This window comes from Ailuropoda melanoleuca, chromosome 9, assembly GCF_002007445.2.
Source record: "Ailuropoda melanoleuca isolate Jingjing chromosome 9, ASM200744v2, whole genome shotgun sequence".
Lineage (NCBI taxonomy): Eukaryota > Metazoa > Chordata > Mammalia > Carnivora > Ursidae > Ailuropoda > Ailuropoda melanoleuca.
In genome coordinates, this window is record NC_048226.1 from 36,502,054 (window position 1) to 36,522,096 (window position 20,043).

At 35.4% G+C, this 20,043-nt stretch overlaps 1 pseudogene; it reads right to left on the reverse strand.

Moving 5' to 3' along the window:
- Positions 1-11,244: 11,244 nt before the first annotated feature.
- LOC117803792 lies at positions 11,245-12,766 on the reverse strand (annotated as a pseudogene).
- Between the last annotated feature and the right edge of the window lie 7,277 nt (positions 12,767-20,043).

Below are 20,043 nucleotides of genomic sequence, written 5' to 3' on the forward strand. Positions count from 1 at the left end.
ACTGTATCCAGCACACAGATTGTTCCCCCTGGAGTTTCTCTGGGTGTCAGACTTGGCAGTCTTCGTACTCTATCCAATCTAATGCAGACTCATTAACATTTGTACTTAGCCACATGGATTCAAATGCTGAGTGTTCGGAACACTCGCCGGCAGATGTTCTCAAAGATGTTCTCTTTTCACAGTTTCCTCTGTTCATTTGCATTGAACAACCATTGCCACCAAACATGAGGTGCTGTCAACAGAGAAGCATGTTTGTTTGTTTGTTTGCTGCTAAGTTATGAGCGTGTGCTTGTGTTGGGGAAGCATTGTACTTTACTGCTTTGAATTAACTATTGTTCCAATCCTGGCTTATTGTTTTTGTTGTATTGCTTACTCTGTTGGGAAGCAGATATTATTAATATGGGAGGAACGGCTTTTTTGCTTACATTTGAATGATGATTTTAATGGAAAGATGTTCAGGACCCACTTTTTCAGCAAATTCTGCCTTCTTTGTAACCAGGATTGAATGCTCTGCCTTTCCTAAAACGGGCATTTTGTTTACTCCCTTCTGCCATTCCAAGGTCAGGGCAGTTCTTGAATTAGGAAAACATCATTATCTCTAATATTGATTTGGCAGGCTTCTCAGTTACCTTCCATACTGAACACTGAAAGGACCCAGAAGATAAATACCAAGGACAGAATCCAACCCAAACTAAAGGTGCCCTTCAGGTGTGAATTTTATGACTTCTTTGGTCTTGTTCAGAAATTAATGTCAATCAAAGGATCCTTGTTCAACCTCCACTGGGGATGAAAAACTGGTGAAGATTCAGAGAAAATGTGCAGCTGACAAAGCAGCAGTTTTCAGTGGATGCGGCAGGAATCCGTTTAGCCAATATATTGACAAATGTGTCACTTTTGCGCAGTTTTAGAAAATAAGGTTCCCTCCTGTTGTCCTAAGCCATAGTCTAGCTCTGCTCTTCATTCAGTCCTTTCCCATCTCCTCTCATTGCCTGTCAGTCTCTTTCATCTTCATACTGGCTAGTTTCATTTTTCTGCCAGCTGGTCACCCTGCCGCCTGAGTTCACGTTCATGCTCGCTCCCTGGCTCTTCAGTAAATTTCTCATGGCTACACTGTCTCTCCTTTCTTTTTTTCATCAAGAGAGACCTAAGCACTGTGCAATAAAGATGGCAATGACATATCTTCACCCTCAGACATTTTTTACTCTCTTGACATGCCATGTTCCAGAAAGATTAATCTGGCCGTGGGGTGCCACAGGCAGGCAGATCAGTTTTGGGGCTATTGCAAGAGTGTATTAAGGGTGAGGCAATAAATGTTTGCATAAAACTTCGGTTTCGAATATCCTGACTTATTTCNTAGCCAATATATTGACAAGTGTGTCACTTTTGCGCAGTTTTAGAAAATAAGGTTCCCTCCTGTTGTCCTAAGCCATAGTCTAGCTCTGCTCTTCATTCAGTCCTTTCCCATCTCCTCTCATTGCCTGTCAGTCTCTTTCATCTTCATACTGGCTAGTTTCATTTTTCTGCCAGCTGGTCACCCTGCCGCCTGAGTTCACGTTCACGCTCGCTCCCTGGCTCTTCAGTAAATTTCTCATGGCTACACTGTCTCTCCTTTCTTTTTTTCATCAAGAGAGACCTAAGCACTGTGCAATAAAGATGGCAATGACATATCTTCACCCTCAGACATTTTTTACTCTCTTGACATGCCATGTTCCAGAAAGATTAATCTGGCCGTGGGGTGCCACAGGCAGGCAGATCAGTTTTGGGGCTATTGCAAGAGTGTATTAAGGGTGAGGCAATAAATGTTTGCATAAAACTTCGGTTTCGAATATCCTGACTTATTTCAGAACTTCCATGACTTTTGCACATTTTGCTCTCAATGTCATCCCCAAGGCTGAAATATGTCCTCTCGTGCTGCTGTATATCCCCCTCCACTTTGAAGGCTTCATCTGGTGATAATTAGTCAACACACTAAGCTTGGTTTATCTGTTTTCTGTTGTTTCTACTTTGTTTTTACCTTTTATCATTACGTTTACAGTTTTAAATACAGATAATCTATAGTTTAGGCCTCATTGGTTCAAGCAAAGGGTTGTGCTTTCTTTTTTTTTTTTTTTAAAGTAGCACACAATCTAACTGATGATAAGAAAGAATGAAGCTCCCTACTATTTTTACTCACTATCGCTGTGCTATTTTGTTTTGTGTTTATTTTGCTTCTTCTTGGTATGTGTTCCTATCTGATTAGATAAGTCACTTCCCCCAAAGTCCTCATTATAAATGTGTTTAATAAGAGTTAATATATTTAAGGGGCGCCTGGGTGGCTCAGTCGGTTAAGCGTCTGCCTTCAGCTCAGGTCATGATCCCAGGGTCCTAGGATCGAGTCCCTTGTCAGGCTCCCTGCTCAGCAGGGAGTCTGCTTCTCCCTTTCCCTCTACTCCTCCCCTCTTCATGCTTGCTTTCTCTCTCTCTCTCTCAAATAAATAAAATCTTTCTTAAAAAGGAGTTAATATGTTTACAATGTTGTCTCTTAGTCAACAGAGTATACCTCTCCATTTATTTGGGTCTTTTATATCTGTTAGTAGGGTTAATAAGTAAAGTTTTAAAATAAAAATTTTTCTCTATAATGTCTTATGCATTCATTATACTACAACTGCAGTAATTCCTACATATTTTGTCTTTTTCCTAGTCAATATCTTACTTTCTATTTTATTTTCTACATGGTTATTCCTGGTGTAGAAGAATTTTTTTAAGTTGATCTCATATCTGACAGCTTTCCAGAACCGTCTCATTATTTTTAAGAATTTATCTGTTAATTCTATTGGATTTTCCTTGTAGATGAACACATATTGGTCAATAATAACTATTTTACCTCTTTCTTTTCCAATCCTTTTACTTCTTTATTTTATCCTATTTCACTTTTTAGGACCATCAGTACTATGTAGAAACAAATAACAAAATAAAATAAGGTAAAATAAAATAAAATTAATAAAGAACACCTTTGCCTCATTTCCTCTTTTAAAAAATATGCGCCAGTGCTACATATTTATGAAAATTGTCAGGAGAGTGAATCTGAAGAGTTTCCATCATAAGAAAACAGTTTTTTTCTTTTTTTTTTTTTTGTATATGAGATAATGGATGGTAACTAAACTCGTGATAATTGTTTCATGATATATGTAAGTCAAGTCATTATGTTGTACACTGTAAACTTACATAGTACTTTATATCAATGTTATGTCAATAAGACTAAAAAAAATGTACCAAAGTTAGCCCATTATGTTTGTGTTGGTTTTTGGTACACTGCCTTTATCAAGTTAAGGAATTTCCCTTAAAATTTACTTTTCTCAGAATTTTTATTTTGACACTGAATTTCATTAAATACCTTTTATGTAAGAAAATCATATATTTTTTCTCATTAATTCATTAGTTTAATGAATTGAATTGATAGATGTTCTGATGGTAAAACATGCTTGTATCCCTAAATTAAATCCTACTTATACGTAATGTGTTATTTTTGTTCAATTAATTTAGAGGAGCTAATTTATTTAATTTGAATTTTCTTTCACACTTGAGACATGTCTATACAAATTCTTTTCTTCTTCATTATCCAATTTGTATTATTTGTCCCTTAAAAGTTTGGTAGAATTCTTCGTAAAATTGTCTGAGCCTTGGATCTTTTTTGGTGGAAAGAAAATATTTAATTCCTATTTCAGTTTTTCAGTAGTCACTGTCATATTCATTAGACCAATATGACCAGTTTTGACATTTTGTATTTTCCTAGAAATATATCTTTTTAAAAAGACTTTTATAGTTATTGGCATATGGATGAAGGTTATTTTAAGAGCTTAGTTTAAGCTCTTATATCTGGAACCATTTCTTTTCTTAATTTGTTTACTTAGATCTTTTCACCTCGCATCTACATTTGAAAAAAAGTAGTAACAGAAATTTGTCTAACTTTCAGTATTTTCAAAAAATCAGTTTTGTTTGTTCATCTCCTTGAATTGTTAGTGTTTCTTGGTTATGTCACTGATTGCTGACTTTAATTTTATTTTCTTTTTATTTCTTTGGCTTTATTGTCTTCCTCTTCTTGTTTCTTATCTCATGTATTTCCATTTCCTTTTATTTTAGATAAATCCATTTAACGCTGCAATTTTTCTGTGTCCCTTGTTAGCTGTGTCCCACGTTTGTCGATGTGTAGTTTTTTGTTTGTTTGTTTGTTTTTTTGTCGTTTAACTTTAAACTGTTTCTAATTTCCCATACTGTTACCATTTTAGGTCTTAGTTACAGATATGTACAGTTTTTAGTTATTTTCATTGATTTCTAATTCCTATGATTAGTGAATATTATGTGTATGATATCAATTCTTTGAAGTTTACTGAGATTTTCTTTGAGTAATTTCAGCATTGACTTTTGTGTGTGTTCCATACATATTTAAAATAAATTTATTCTGATTGGTATAAAATTATGTATATATCTGTTAATTTAAGCTTATGAATCATCTTATTCAAGAGTTCTAGACATTTTCTTATTCTTTTATCTTTACCTATCAGTTTCTGAGAGAGTTATCTTCAGAATCTCATTTACAGTTGTTCATTAGTTTTTCCTATATATGTGATAATTGATGCAGTTTTATGTCGATGTAGACAAATACATATTTAAGATATTAGGACCTTTTCATCTATGATTTTTTCTAGTAGTATATATTGTCATTCATTGTTGCTTTTGATTTACTTTTTGTCTTAAATTCCATTTTGTCCGTTACTTTAATTACCACTACAATTGTCAATTAGTTCATATTATTTTCTTATTTTATCATTTTCCTTCTCTTCTCACTTTATTTTTAATTCTTTCTGCCTCTTTTTGTCACAAATGTGTAGCTCTTATAGGTAATATAATATTGTTAAATCAATTTCTTAAGCATCCTATCAGAGAGTCACTATTTTTTTTTAAGACTTTATTTATTTATTTGACAGAGAGAGAGAACAAGCAGGGGGAGTGGTAGAGGGAGAAGGAGAAGCAGGCTCCCTGCTGAGCAAGGAGCCCGATGCAGGGCTTGATCCCAGGACCCTGGGATCATGACCTGAGTGGAAGGCAGACACCCCTAGAGAGTCACTATTATACAGTTTTATCCGTTTATATTTATTGTAATTTTAGTTATAATTTATTTCTATCAGATTTTTCTATTACATACAAAATTATTTTTCTTTCTTTGAAGTGGTAGAATTTCTTAGTTGTAGAAATTATATATTTGCTTTTTACCTTTCTGTTAATTAGACCTAATATAATGTATTTACAGTTCTTTTACCATATCAATATCTTGCATATATCATTATGTACATCTTCCCCTGGAAGAGATATATATCCTGAAACACTCTCTTTCCTCTATTGACCCTCCCAACTATCACCTTTAATCACCATGTTGCATATTATCTACAGGAGCACTCTAGAACAGAACTTTCTGTGATGATGGAAACATTCTATAATTGTGGTAGCCACTAGACATGTCTGCTGAACACTCAAAGCATGGCTGCTATGACTGGGGGAGAAACTGAATTTTAATAATTTAATTATTTAATTTAATTTAATTTAATTTAATTTAATTTAAATATCCATATATGGCCAGTGCCTACTGTATTGGATATTATAGTTTGAATAAGTTATTTTTGGATATTTATGGATATAATTTTCTTCCTTGGTAGATGGATCAAATTTTTATATAGACCATAGTAAACTTTATTTATTCATTCATCTTTATTTTCCATATTTTTTAGTACCTTTTTGAATTTATTTCTCTTCTTGTTGGTTTACCTTCTTCAAGGCTTTAAACAGTATTTTGCTGTGGAAGAAATTCTCAGATGTGGTATACTTAAGAATGACTAATTTTAACCCTGCAAATTTTAGGCTTCATTTTTCTTCAATGCTTTAAATATAATTTGTATATTTTTTATCTACATTATTGTTATTTTGTAGTACAATGTCAATTTGAATTATTTTTCTCTTTTTGTTGGTAATGTTCTCCCTGGAATCTTTTAGAATTTTCTTTTTGTGGTATTATTTAAATTTACTATAATATAACTTGTTTGGATTATTTTCTTATCTAATCTGTCATTCTGTGAGCCATTTTGAGAAGGTTTTATATCTTTTTTTAATTCTGGAAAATTGCTGATTATTAATTAATATGTTTAAATATATTGTCTCCCCTCCATTATTTTTTTCTTATTTTATGACTTTTTTTTTTATAGTGTAGACATACGTATTTTCCCCTCCATAGTCCTTTTCTTTCCCTCTCTTTGACCTCCTGATGCTTTCTACTGTAATTCCATCACCTGACCATTTTCAGCTGTGTTCCTTTGCCATCCAACTTTATCAAATTAGGTCTTTATTTTGACTGTTATATTTTCACACCTGTAATCTCCAGTTAGTTCCTCCTTTAAAATGTTTATTTTTACCTCTTGTTTTTTATTATCCTTCTTATATCTTTGAGAATACTTCTTATGCTTATTAAAAATTATTGTGTCTTTCCTCTGTTATTTCTGTTTCCTCTTATTCTGTTATTCGTGTTTTCAGTTTATAGAGATACTTTTTCATCAGGCATTATTTGATAGGGTTTGGGATAATTGTTTTAATACACACAACAAACCTACAAGATAAATATTAAAAGTATTCCTATTCTACCCATTAGGAAACTCTGCATCAAAAGATTAAGTAGCTTTTTTGCATTCATACAACTAAATGAGTAATGGAACAAGGATTAGAACACTCGAATTCTGACTCTAGCAACACCCTTATACTGTACTATTAACCATTGTAATATGTTTAGAGGGATAAAATAGATATATTCCTCTCAATAACTGTAAAAATATAATAAAGGGAATAAGAAAGACCAGCTACTCAGGGCTTATACTCAATAATTGAGTTATTTGGAATATTTGGAGCTTGAGTTGTTATTTTTCATGAAGACTGGGTATGGGATTATCAAGTGATAAAGGAAATAGAGTTAATAATATTTGATTTCTAGCAATATGCCAAGCATTACTTTAAGCACTTTATATATACCCTCAGAAGTAAGTGATGTTATCATATCTACCTTTTTTATAAACAAACAAAAAATTGAGCTCCAGAGAGGTTAAAGAAGTTGTCCAAGGTCACAAAGTAAATGCTAGGGCTGAGATTTGAATCTGGAGCAGCTGGTTCCTGAGTGCATTCTCCTATTTTTGCTTTCCTTGCTCTATTATACAATTACAAGAGCTGAGAAGAGGCAGTATAAGTTGGGGCGGTACCAAGGAATCGAGGAATGAAACAGAGGAAGCAGATCAAGAATAGAGGCTAGGGATAGTGGCAGTCCCATTTTATACTGGCCCTCCTAGTCTTTGGCCTCTGCAGTCCTTTCTCTAGTCTTCCATATAGTTTCCTCTTACCCCAGTAAAAATATACCCTCAAAATGGGAACTGAAACAGCCATTCATATTTAAGTGTGGGGTCTGGCGAGTTAGCTATTTCTTCTGAGTCTAATGGTAAGAGACGACTGTAGAGGAAAATTATAGACTCCAGAGTATTTCAGGCCTATAGATAGTTGTGCTTGCTAAGCAAGAAACTGAAAACCATAGATTACAACGTACCTTTAAAGAGATGAGTAAACAAAATGTTGTGACAGCAATTCAGGGTGGCAAGAGGTGATGAGATTTTACAATAGCAATTGGTGACTTACAGGCAGTAACTAAAACTAAATATCCTGAGAAGGTTCTGTTCTGGTCTGAGTTAAAATGCTCATTTGTGTTCATTATGATTGCTGATATTAAGATTTGACCTTAAGTCAAAGAAGTTTAGGTGAAACTAACAAAATGTTTTTGATGGTTGCTGATTCAGCTGACAAAAGTTTATGTAAAATGATCGTAGAGTCTTTCTTACTAATAGCATAAAGAAAAGATCTTAGGCATCTGATTATGGCACTTGAGATACAGCTAGTACTGTCAAAATTCCTTGTGTGGCATCAAGATATTGACACATGGTTAGCTTTTACTGGTTTTCAATAAAAACAGTATAATATTAAAACATATGTCAAAATTAAAAGGACTTATATTGTTTTCTTTATTTTTTAAAATTGAAGTATAATTGACATACAATATCTGTTGGTTTCAGGTGTACATGATAGTGATTCGATTTTTTTAGGCATTACAAAATGATCCCCATGATAAACCTAGTTACCATCTGTCACCATACAAAATTATTCCTGTCTTGCTGACTGTAGTCCCCATCCTATACACTACATCCCCATGACTTATTTATTTTATAACTGGAAGTTTGTGCCTTTTAATCCCCTTCACCTACATTTAATACATGCCTGTTTTTAACTGTGGTAAAATGTACCTAATATAAATTTGCTATTTTAGGTATTTTTAAATGTACACTTCAGTGGCATTAAATACATTCACATTATTGTTCAACCACTATCAACCTCCAGAAGTTTTTCATCATTCCAAATTAAAGTTCTGTACACTGTAAACAGTAACTCTCTATTCCTCTCTCTCCCTAGCCCCTGGTAACCTCTACTCTACTATCGATATTTGTTAATTTGATTATTCTAGGTAATTTGGTGTATTCACTTAGCCTAATGTCTTTAAGGTCTATCCAGGTTGTTGCATGTGTCAGATTTTCTTCCTTTTTAAGGCCAAATAATATTCTATTGTGTGTGTGTGTATATATATATACACACATATATATACTGCATTTTGTTTATCCATTCATCTGTTGATGGACATTTGGGTTGTTTCTACCTTTTAGCTATTGTTAATAATGCTACTATAAACATTAGTGTGAAAGGCTATCTTTTTATGCATATGACTTGGGTATCTAAAAAAATACATCTTTTGGCATTAATGCAAATTGATAAGACATGAGAAATCTAATGTTTTGTATTACTAAGGTGCCATTCCTGGTGAGATTTTTGAAGTATTTTGTGAGTATCAATTATAGTTAAGAAGACTATGTAATTTATCCTTCAAACCAGGATGACAACAGAAAATACTATGATTAATATTACCCAGAGAAAATAGGCATTAATGAGAACTGTCTCAAGCAAACCAGGCCATGTAGTCCTTTCATCTTTTGAGAGGTAGTTGAATAGAATCTTTAGTTTCTATTACCAGTGACTAGTAATGTAAAATGGAATTATTTTACTTACTCTCATTGGAAAGTGAGGTCTATTAGGAATGATTAGTAATGCTAAACCATTAGGATTCTATTTACTGAAATAAAGTCAAATTCATCTATTTCCTTTGAGTTAACCACTTATAAATTCTTTGTTATTTGAGGAAGTGATGACTATTAATAGAGTTGACATCAAACAGATATGTCTAGGTGTCTGTTGTTTTCCATTGCTAGCACTTTTGTCAATAGTCAACCCAAGTACTCTCCATGAGAAAAGAATAATAGGACACAATGTAAAAGAATCTTGTACTTTTAGTTTTTTTCATTTTCTGACATGGACACAGCTAACTGATGCACATAATAAAGGTCTAATAATTGTTTTTTAAAAGTAATGAATAATGTCTGGCTCTCATGACTTTTTCCTTCATTCATCAGAAGCAGAAATGCAGACATTGCAGTGATCCATTGACCCTCATAGCCAATTTGGTTCCCCCGTTCTAGATGTCCAGAATATAGGGAGGGAATCCGGATTATATCTCTATGCCGAGTCTTCTGAGTCAAATGGAAATAAGATAATCAAATCCAGCCATCTTTAATTCTTTGGTGGAATTACTCTGGGTTAATACTCTTTGTTGGAGGGATGGAAAGTATTAGGCGTTATTATTCCTAATGAAAGGAAATAATCTTGATAAGTTAACATAGGGAAAAAAGTCAACTTAGACTTCTCAAAATTTTGAATTTCAGAATCTAATTAAGACATGAGGTTTTAGGGGCGCCTGGGTGGCTTAGTCGTTAAGTGCCTGCCTTCAGCTTAGGGCGTGATCCTGGAGTTCTGGGATTGAGCCCCACATCGGGCTCTTCCACTGGGAGCATGCTTCTTCCTCTCCCACTCCCCCTGCTTGTGCTCCCTCTCTCGCTGGCTGTCTCTCTCTCTGTCAAATGAATAAATAAAATCTTAAAAAAAAAAAGACATGAGGTTTTATAAATTTTATTTCATATAGAAACCATTATTGGATAAAGATAGGAGAAAGTTGTGAATTGCTTTTTTGAATCTATTAATAAGTGGATAAACTTATAATTAATAAATTGCTTATATATGATAGTTATGATATATAAGATAATATAACTATCTTTTTTCTATGACTTGCCACATTTACATCCAGGGTGAGTTTTTTTAATAAAATTTTTTTCACAGAAACGAAGGACACCCTATAGTTAAGTTCTGCTAAGTCTCTCATATTACAAGATGATCTCTAAATAACATTATTTTTAGCAAACTAATTTAAGTAGCTTTCCGAGTATTAGTCAAAGTAAATATCTGTGTATCGTGATCATTTTATACTGGGACATACACAATATTGTTGACTTTCTTAGAAATTTTTATTTTATAAATATTTCAAGTTATTGTTTGACCTAATCTCCAAATTATCCTTTTTTATGAAAATTGATTGAGATATTTAATAGACAGTGCAAACCATAATTTCATCTGAATATAAATATATGCACATATTTCTAATGAGTTATCTATCAGTTATCACAAACAACAACAAGGAACTTAGAGCTATGTTAGAAAACTGTATAGCTGGAATTTAACTCTGCAGTCTCTCTTGTTCTCAAGAGAACACCATCCTTTCCAAATTAGTGTCACAAGGTCCAAAAGACCAGGGGAGTAAGAGAGAGGGGTGTGCAGGTTGGTAAATATAGGAGCCAGTACAGAGGTGACGGTCAGAAATACAGCTCTCTAGGAAAGCAAAATCAGATGCTTTATTACAGCTAAGGACAGGGAAAAGCCTATGGCTTTCAAAAAATGACTTCTCTGCCAGTCCCATACGAATTTTACAAAGAGATGTGCCACAAGTCAACTGACTTAAAAGGACATTTTCAGGACATCTACATTTTCAGATCATTTCAACTACAAACGGTAGACCCTTTCCTTTGAGGTTCAGCAGTGGAGTTAGTGTAGTCCAGAACTCAATGTTCGATTTGCAGGTACAGCTTATTTTACAGAAATTCCACATTAGAAACAGCAGGCACCTCCCATCCTCCCCACCCTTCTCCCTTCTCCTCCCCCCTCCCCATCCCTGTCTGGCTGGGTGCAGACCATGCTTTACAGAGAGTGAGCAGTGATGCGGCCCTGGTGCTTTGGAGGGAGATTCAAGAGCCCACCAAGAAGGAGAAAGAGGACGAGGATGCCATGAAGGAATTGGAGAACTGGGCTGGATCCATTGAACTGGTTCAGTGCCGGCGGGGGCCAGCAGCGGGCAGGCGTGTGCATATGCGGGGCAGGCAGGACCTGGTGCAGGCAGGTGGGATTTGATGTTAAGGTTAGAGCAGGAACATTTGCTAGAGGGACTGTTGCGGGTCCACTGATTTGCAGCACATTCTTGTCTAGTTCCTCCTGTTCTAGAGCTAATTCTGCCAGGAGCTCATCTTCATCCAACTCTTCTCCAAATCCTACAGGTTTTGAAATAGCTATTGAAATCTCTTCTGCAAGTTCTTGCTGGTCAGCAATGCCCCGCATCAACTCTTCAACCTTATCAGTGTCTGCGTTGTCCTAGGCAGGCTTCGCGGCCTTGGCAGAAGAGTCCATGCTCTTGAGCACCTTGGTGTCACTACAGATGCTCTCCAAGGCCTCTTGCTGAAATTCGATGGTTGTAGCGTGCCCTTGATCTGCACTAGCTGCTTTTTATACCTCTTCTTGTGCACTCGTTTTGGTGCTGTGTTTCTTGGCAGCGATCGGCTCCTCCGGAGTCTTTATCTCCAGGAGTTCCTGCTTACTTAGCCCCAGTTATCCCTTTTTAAATAAGTTGTCCTATGTATTCATGAGGCTTTATTGGTAAATGAAAAACACATATGTAAATGCTTTCCTCACTTGTTTATACACTCAAAACATTTTAGGAAATTATGTAGTGGACTCACTCTGTGTGTCCCTGTCTCTCTGTCTCAGCCTCTCTCTGTCTCTTTCTCCATGTGTATTTATATGCACATATATAATATATTTCATATTGCCTATTTATTTATATATAATATGTATTATATATAATGTAATATATACATATATAAAAGTTTCTCAATTTCTAAATCAAACTTAATGCTTAAAAAAACTCATTTATGTAACACATATAGGATGACAATTTGACCATTGAGAAAGACAGTTGAAGAGAACACAGTTTTTAAAACTCAACTTGTAAATAAGTGACTGAGTTGTGCAATAATCCAGCCATTCGTACATACGCTAAAATGAGATTATTTTTCTCAAAACTGGTGGTAGTCTTTGAAGTTCAACCTAATAAATATGAAATTTCCAAAGACTAACCAGCCCTAAAATTTGATGCATAAAAACAAAGAAAAGCAGATTGTCATCTAAAATAAAATATCATTTAACTTTCTAACCTGAGTTACCAGATACTATTTTGGAAAATCAAAGCTAGTGGGGATCGTGTATTCACTGACAGCCTATGTACTAGAGTTTTGTAAAGTTTACCCGTAATGACTTCCATTTTGGAGATGAGAAGCTGGTTCAGAGAGGCTCAGTAATTTATTCAAGGTCAGCGTCTCCTAAGTGGGGGAGGCAGAACTCTATCGTTGTTGGTTTGACCTCAGCACTCGGAGTGTTTGTTTTACCTCATAGTGTCTACTTAGAAGGATGGGAAAAGTCCTTTAAAAAACCCAAGCTTTAGGGGCACCTGGGTGGCACAGTGGTTAAGCGTCTGCCTTCGGCTCAGGGTGTGATCCCGGCGTTGTGGGATCGAGCCCCACATCAGGCTCTTCCGCTATGAGCCTGCTTCTTCCTCTCCCATTCCCCCTGCTTGTGTTCCCTCTCCCGCTGGCTGTCTCTATCTCTGTCGAATAAATAAATAAAATCTTTAAAAACAAGAAAACCCAAGCTTTAAAAAAAAGAAAAGCTTCTATCCAAGATTTTAAGGCAGCATGGTATGCTGGAAAACAAAACAAAACACAGGATTACAGGAATCAGAGGAGCCTGTCTAACTTGAATTTGCTGATTACTAGCAGGATTGATGCCTTTATGTTTCTGAACATTAGCTCTTAGGAATAGTACTGTTTGTCCAGCCTCCCTAGGTGATCCTCCTATAAAGAAGCCACAGATAAGAAAATGTCCAATTATAGCATTTTCAAAATTGTGAGGACTTTCAAAGGTAAGGAGCTAGTAGATCTTATTGCAAATAGAACTTAGCACAGCACTCTAAAAAATGAATGGTTGTTGACATCTTCTTTATTATGACCTATTTCATCATGTAACAAAATGTCTAGTAGGTCATATCTGAGCTCTCAATGGCATTGGATCATGACCATCTCAATATGTAGTATTTAGGCTTCATGAAAGATCTTTTTTTTTTTTTGACTTTATTAAAGGTCCACAATTCCTCATCTGAAATGCTTAGGGTGAGATGCGTTTCAGAATTCAAAACTTTCCACGTTTTAGAAATGTGACACATAGACTATAAATTTCGCAAAACCCAGTGGAGTCTGAGACAGAACTCCATAATCAAACACATTAGTATTTCTGCAGAGTAATAGCCCAGAATTCTGGCAAGGTGGATAAAGGCTGTAAATAGTTTCTTGCTAGGTCAGGTCAGGTTGTGCTGCCAAAGGAAGGAGTGCTAAAACCATGAAAAACTTCATTTTCAGATTTCAGATATGTGGATGATGAATTAAAAGCCTATACTAACATTTACTTTTAGAATGATAAAAACAATACCAATACATTTTAGAAGTTTTAGAAAATGAAAAAAGAATGCAGAGGGCCAACTGGCTGGCTCAGTAGATAGAGCATGTGACTCTTGATTTTAGGGTTGTGAGTTTGAGCCCCATGTTGGGTGTAGAGAGTACTTAAAATTTTTTTAAAGAAATCTTAAAAAAAAAAAAAAGAAAATGCAGAAAAATGAAAGAAAAAGCCCCTCACAATTGAGAAAAAGTCTTCTATCTGCCAGTGTCTCTCCTTTTATACAACTAAGATTGTACAATGTGTATTACCTTATAGTTCACTTAATTCTTTTAATATCATGGATATTTTTAAGGGTATTTTTAAAACAGACAGAAAAACTGAAGAAAAAGGACAGCAGAGCTAGGAGAGGCAGCTCTGCAAGTCAATGACAGAAGATGTAGAAGGAGATTGTCACAAGAATCTCAGAGTTTTTTGGGAAAGAAGAGCCATTGAACTAGAGTCTAGATCAATTTTTAATGTTATAAGGGATATGGTGCACTATGGATTTTTAAAATGCACAGAAGATCTTCAAACCCCATTTAAGGTATCTTTCCAGCTTGCTTTCTCCCTTTGGTTCTGTTGCCAGGGAGAACACAGTTCTAGTTGGAGCACACATTGTCTTATCAATGGCTGTTGAAGAAGCAAATTTTATCTTAGGATTTTCAAACTATGTGGTCTTTTTTCTTTTATAGGATTTATATTTGCTAACTTGAATGTTTACCATGGGAAAATGTCTACAATGTGATCTTTGGGAGGAACTCTGCATATTTAAAGCACACCAGAAATCTCGAATGCTTTTCTTATGTGGGGTTAGACAGCTTCATTTAAGTGAAAAACAACTGGCCTTTAGAAGGCGGACTTAAAAAGTTTCAGGATCCACTAGTCTACATACTTTTCCAGGATTCCACAGTATTGCATTTACAAATACTTTCTTGAGATTCTAAGTGAATGAAACAAGCCTAAATTTAGAAACCAGGCTTATTTTATCTATAGTCTATTAAATGCGTCTGACTTCTAGAATGTCAACCCACTGTATTTCTCTCTATATCTATATTTGACTGGAAGCATTAACAAATGGGGAAGGCATAAAATATTTAGAACCCATGAAGCACTCAGGACTGTCAAAGTGATCTATTTCACATACGTGGCCATATTCTGGGCTTTTAGGTAAGATTTGTCCATTTATGTCAAGTATAGCTACCATTGCTCTTTCCTTCGATTTCATTGAACTCTATCATAAAGCTAACAATAAATTTTGAAATGCCCTTAAGTTCTGTTTTTTTTTTTTTCTTTTCCTTTCTTTTACAGCCTTTGGGTCATGTGTACATGATTGAAAGAGATAGAATTCTGTCTTCAGAATCAGTGAGTTTTAAGTACTAAAATACTGAGAGGTATGTTTATAGTTTAGAAAGAGAACAATCCCCAAGCGTCCCCCATCTACTCCCTTTACTTCTTGATGAGTTTCTGCCTTATTGAATTGTCAGAAAGAACTTATCTTTACTGAAATTTAATAAGCCACATTAAAACAGTACATGACATAGACAGCAAGGAATGCCACCACATGTGGTCCTTCCTTACTGGGTTTGTGATCTGTCAGTAGTGGATTTAATGGCTTTGATCCAATGTGAATCTAAGCAAGAAGATAGATGTGTATCCACAATATCTCAAACCAGAGCCTCAGGGAAAAGCAAAATGATATATTTTTAATTTCAATATTCTTTGTATTGAGGTTACTAGTGAGTTTTAATGCCTATTTATTGTTCCCTGTATCTTGGAGGGGGCAGTAATTATAATGTGTGTTTGGTGACTGATTTGCTATTCTCAATCTTTATTTCAATCATTTCTTGCCCTCCACTTTGCCATCTTGTTAATTCATGCAGAATGTTATAATCTTACAAATAAAAAACTGAGACTAAAAACTTACCCTAATGTATCAATTTGTACTATAAAATTCCAATAAATCTGCAAGGTCACTGTCTTCATCAATCAGATAACCAAATTTTAGTATTATCATCGATAACATTGCAATATTTAGTTTGAACGAAGATCTTTTTGCTGCCCTTATGGTTGAGTGAGCTAATGAAAGTTCTAGAGTGCCTTCACTGTTTGCTAGAAACTTATTTAAGGACTGGTAAGAACACAAGAAAAAAATCATCTAGATTTGTTAAAATCATCTGAATGATGTTTGAAGGGAATGGTGTTTGAATTAACCTGAATCCTAATCTCCAATATCCAAAGCAAATAAATGGCTACTTATTTTTAATATGGTCTTAACATCTACACTGTTTTAGAAGTATTCAGTAATGTGAACCAAGGATGATACTTGGTGTCAGAGGACAGGTAAGGTAGGAAAGTAGAACAAGGACAAAAAGTATGGCTTTCCCAGACCCAGAAGAATTACGGGAACAAGTGCTGGGATCCTGCCCCAGTTATATTTCAGACATCTTAAATATTCTACAACAGGCCAATAGTTGCCTTAGGTCTGCTTCCCCAAAGTAAATGCCGCTTAATCAATACGGTGATAATAACTATAACAAACACACACGCACGCACACGCGTGTGCATGCGTGTGTGTGCGTGTGCATGTGTACGGGTTTCCTATGCATAGACATTGCATTAAGCATTTTAAATAATGACTAATTTCACCTTTAAAACAACCCAATGAGGGGATACTGTAATCATCTACACTTTACCAGTGAAGAACTGAGGCTCAGAAAGGTTGAGTTAGCCTGTCTAAGCCACACAGCAAGTGAACTACAGAGCCAGGAAATGGAACCCAGGTAGTGTAGCTGCAGAGTCTTGGCTACTAATCTCTGCCGTGTTCTCTTTTCATATATCTACAATATAGCTCAGTATCAGAAGCTAGAACCTTGAATCCCTGCAGAAGAAATTTTGATCCAATTCTTAAATAATTATAGTTATTTGGAAGGATGTCATATACTTTGAAAGCATGTCACTACAACCTTGTATAGATGTAAGGTGGAGATGATTAATTAATTTAATAATTTAATTTCATTAAATTAGTTTGGATTACATTTGATTGGAGAAGAGGCAGCTGTCATCCATAGCTCTGGTTACAGTAGTTTTAAAGCAGCATATACCTATCATAAAATACAATTAACTAAAAATCAAGTGCTCACCATTGGATGTGTTCACCCTCACTTCTCCTTTGAAAACAGTCCCAGGTGCTGAAAAAATCCAATGGCCATTCCAACATGAATATCAAAGAGCCTCAGAGGATTCCACAAATCAATCTGTAACTATTTAGATGATTATCCAAATCATGCATAATATATGATTATAGATTTATAGATTAGGTAGGTAGATAGACAATTGACGTAGAAATCAGGCTCTCATTCTCAGAGTACATGTTTTCTTGTAAGATTTTTGAGAAGACAAGAAAACTGAAATTTGCCATATATTTTCTAAGTAACATGGACATTGCTACTATCTGAAGGGCATAAATATTTCTAAACAGTATTTGAAAAAGACATTTGAGTTCTGTGCATTTTCCTCACCAATCTCATTTTGAGCACATTATTTATACACACACAGACACACACACTCACACTCTCATATACATTCGGAGACCCAGAATAACATTAGCAATTCCCTTTTTCTCCAAAGTGGTAGGCATTAGATATTTCAACTGACCTTGGTCCAGCTAGGTCACCACTTGTATCTGATAATTTACAAAGAAAGATAAAAACACTTAAGGGTAGGCAAGAAGTTAAGTAGAAGTTATTGAGTTCGCAAAACAAAAATTGGGTTCAAACAAATGTCAAAGTGATGCATGATAAAATCCCAACATCCTTGTCATCTGACATTTTTCTGCATTGATTATTACTCTCAGAACATTCCAAATAGCAGTTAACTTAGCTAGCTGGACAACTCATCCAGAACATGCAAAGGGGTAATAAACACCATGTGAGTAATCTGTTTCTAGTCTCATGCTGTTTCATAGATATTTGATTGGACGATCTATGCTCAAATCTGCCATAAAAACATTTTATAGAATCATAAGAACTGATTGTTTTGAACGGTGGAAATAGATTATACTTAACATCATTTGTAGTCAAGTTTCTTGAGACTTTTAAAAAATTGTTGTTTTTTAATCTTTTGGTTAGTCTCCTAATTACCAAAGGGTTTCTTTTCTGTATATTATGGAGACAGTGATAGGAAATTAATCTAATATGCTTAATTAAGCACTATTCAGATTCATCGGACATTAAAGCTAGAAGCAACCTACAAAGCTTCAGAAATGACATCTCACTTGCTAGGCAAAATACCCGAGACCGGAAGAGCTAAAGCGGCCTGAAGATTATACACTTACTTTAGTAGAACACTACCTGTTAATCAGCAAACTACTTTTTCCTTACCTGTTTATTTTCTAGGACACCTTGATTAGCAGTTAACAAATCTGAAGACTACAACATGATCCACTCATTACAATAATGCAACTCACTCACCATACTCAGGAAAATACAGCACAAACGCGCAAAAAGGGACATCTATGTCCGGACAGGATGAATTTGGAGGAAATTATGGGCGATGTCCCCAGGAAATATGATTACACATTCAATAATCTTTATATTGATTTAAAATTGCTAGCTTGTTAGCAGAAAATAGTTTAACTTGAGGATTTCTTTTTCGCTATTCTTCATTGTTTTTAACACACGGAGAAGCTTAAGAAGTGGAAGGGGATCAAACTTCTTTTTACCTCTATGAGGACCCTGTTCCTGATATGCACATTGGTCATCTGAACAGGGCACTTCACTAATTGAATCAGGTGGTTTCCTTTGGAAGTCTTCCTCAGGATAGTTTATACTTTTAACCTGGAGAACCATGGTATAGTTATAGAAGTCAGCAGTTGCTCTGAACTGTATGCCAAAATGTTGATTTACCTCAGCTTTAGTATGATTGCTTTCCATTCTGCTCTGTGATTTCTGAGTTATTTCAATCTTGGCCAAATTAAAAGAATCATAAATTGGATCAAGGTAATAAATCGTCCTAATGTACCTTGCCTTCATTACAACAATTCTTGGAGTTTTACATACAGATCAAGGCACTCCCTTTTTTTAAAGATTTTATTTATTTATTTGAGAAAGAGAGAGCACGAGGGGGGGAGGGGCAAAAGGTGAGGGAGAAGCAGACTCCCCGCTGAGCAGGGAGCCCGATGCAGGGCTCAATCCCAGGACTCCAGGCTCAACCGATTGAGCCACACAGGCCCCGCAAGGCACTACTTTTAAAGAATTGAATAATATCCGTGACCTTCTGCTTTGTAACCCACATCACATTTTCAATTACCTGTTTTAAAGCGTTTGCCTTTCTTGGTAGACTTTAAGCTCCACGAGTGCAGGTACTATGTTGTTCTATCCATCAGCATATCCTCAATACTCAATTAATATATATTAACTGAATAAAGATGGCAACCAAAATCATGCAAGTCGAGGAAACCACGCACATGGAAAGTGTTTGAATTGGGATTGTTTTTTGTTTGTTTTGTTTTGTTTTGTTTATTTAAATTCCTTTAATCAACACATAGTGTGTTATTAGTTTCAGAGGTAGGGTTCAGTGATCCATCAGTTGCATATAACACCCAGTGCTCACCACATCACGTGCCCTCCTTAATACCCATCACCCAGCTATACCATCCACCCACCCACCTCCTTTCCAGCAACCCTCAGTTTGTTTTCCATAGTTAGGTTCTCTTATGGTTTGTTTCCCTCTGTGATTTCATCTTATTTTATTTTTCTCTCCCTTCCCCTATGATCCTCTGTTTTGTTTCTTAAATTTCACATATGAGTGAAATCCTATGATAATTGTCTTTCTCTGATTAACTTATTTTGCTTAGCATAATACCCCGTAGTTCTATCCACATCATTGCAAATGGTAAGATTTCATTTTTGATGGCTGAGTAATATTCCACTGTATATGTATATATACCATATCTTTTTTATCCATTCATTTGTCGGTGGACATCTAGGCTCTTTCCACAGTTTGGCTATCGTGAACGTTGCTGCTGTAAACACTGGGGTGCATGTGCCCCTTCAGATCACTATGTTTGTATCCTTTGGGTAAATACCTGGTAGTGCAATTGCTGGGTCGTAAGGTAGTTCTATTTTTGCCTTCTTGGGGAACCTTCATACTGTTTTCCAGAGTAGCTGTACCAGCTTGCAT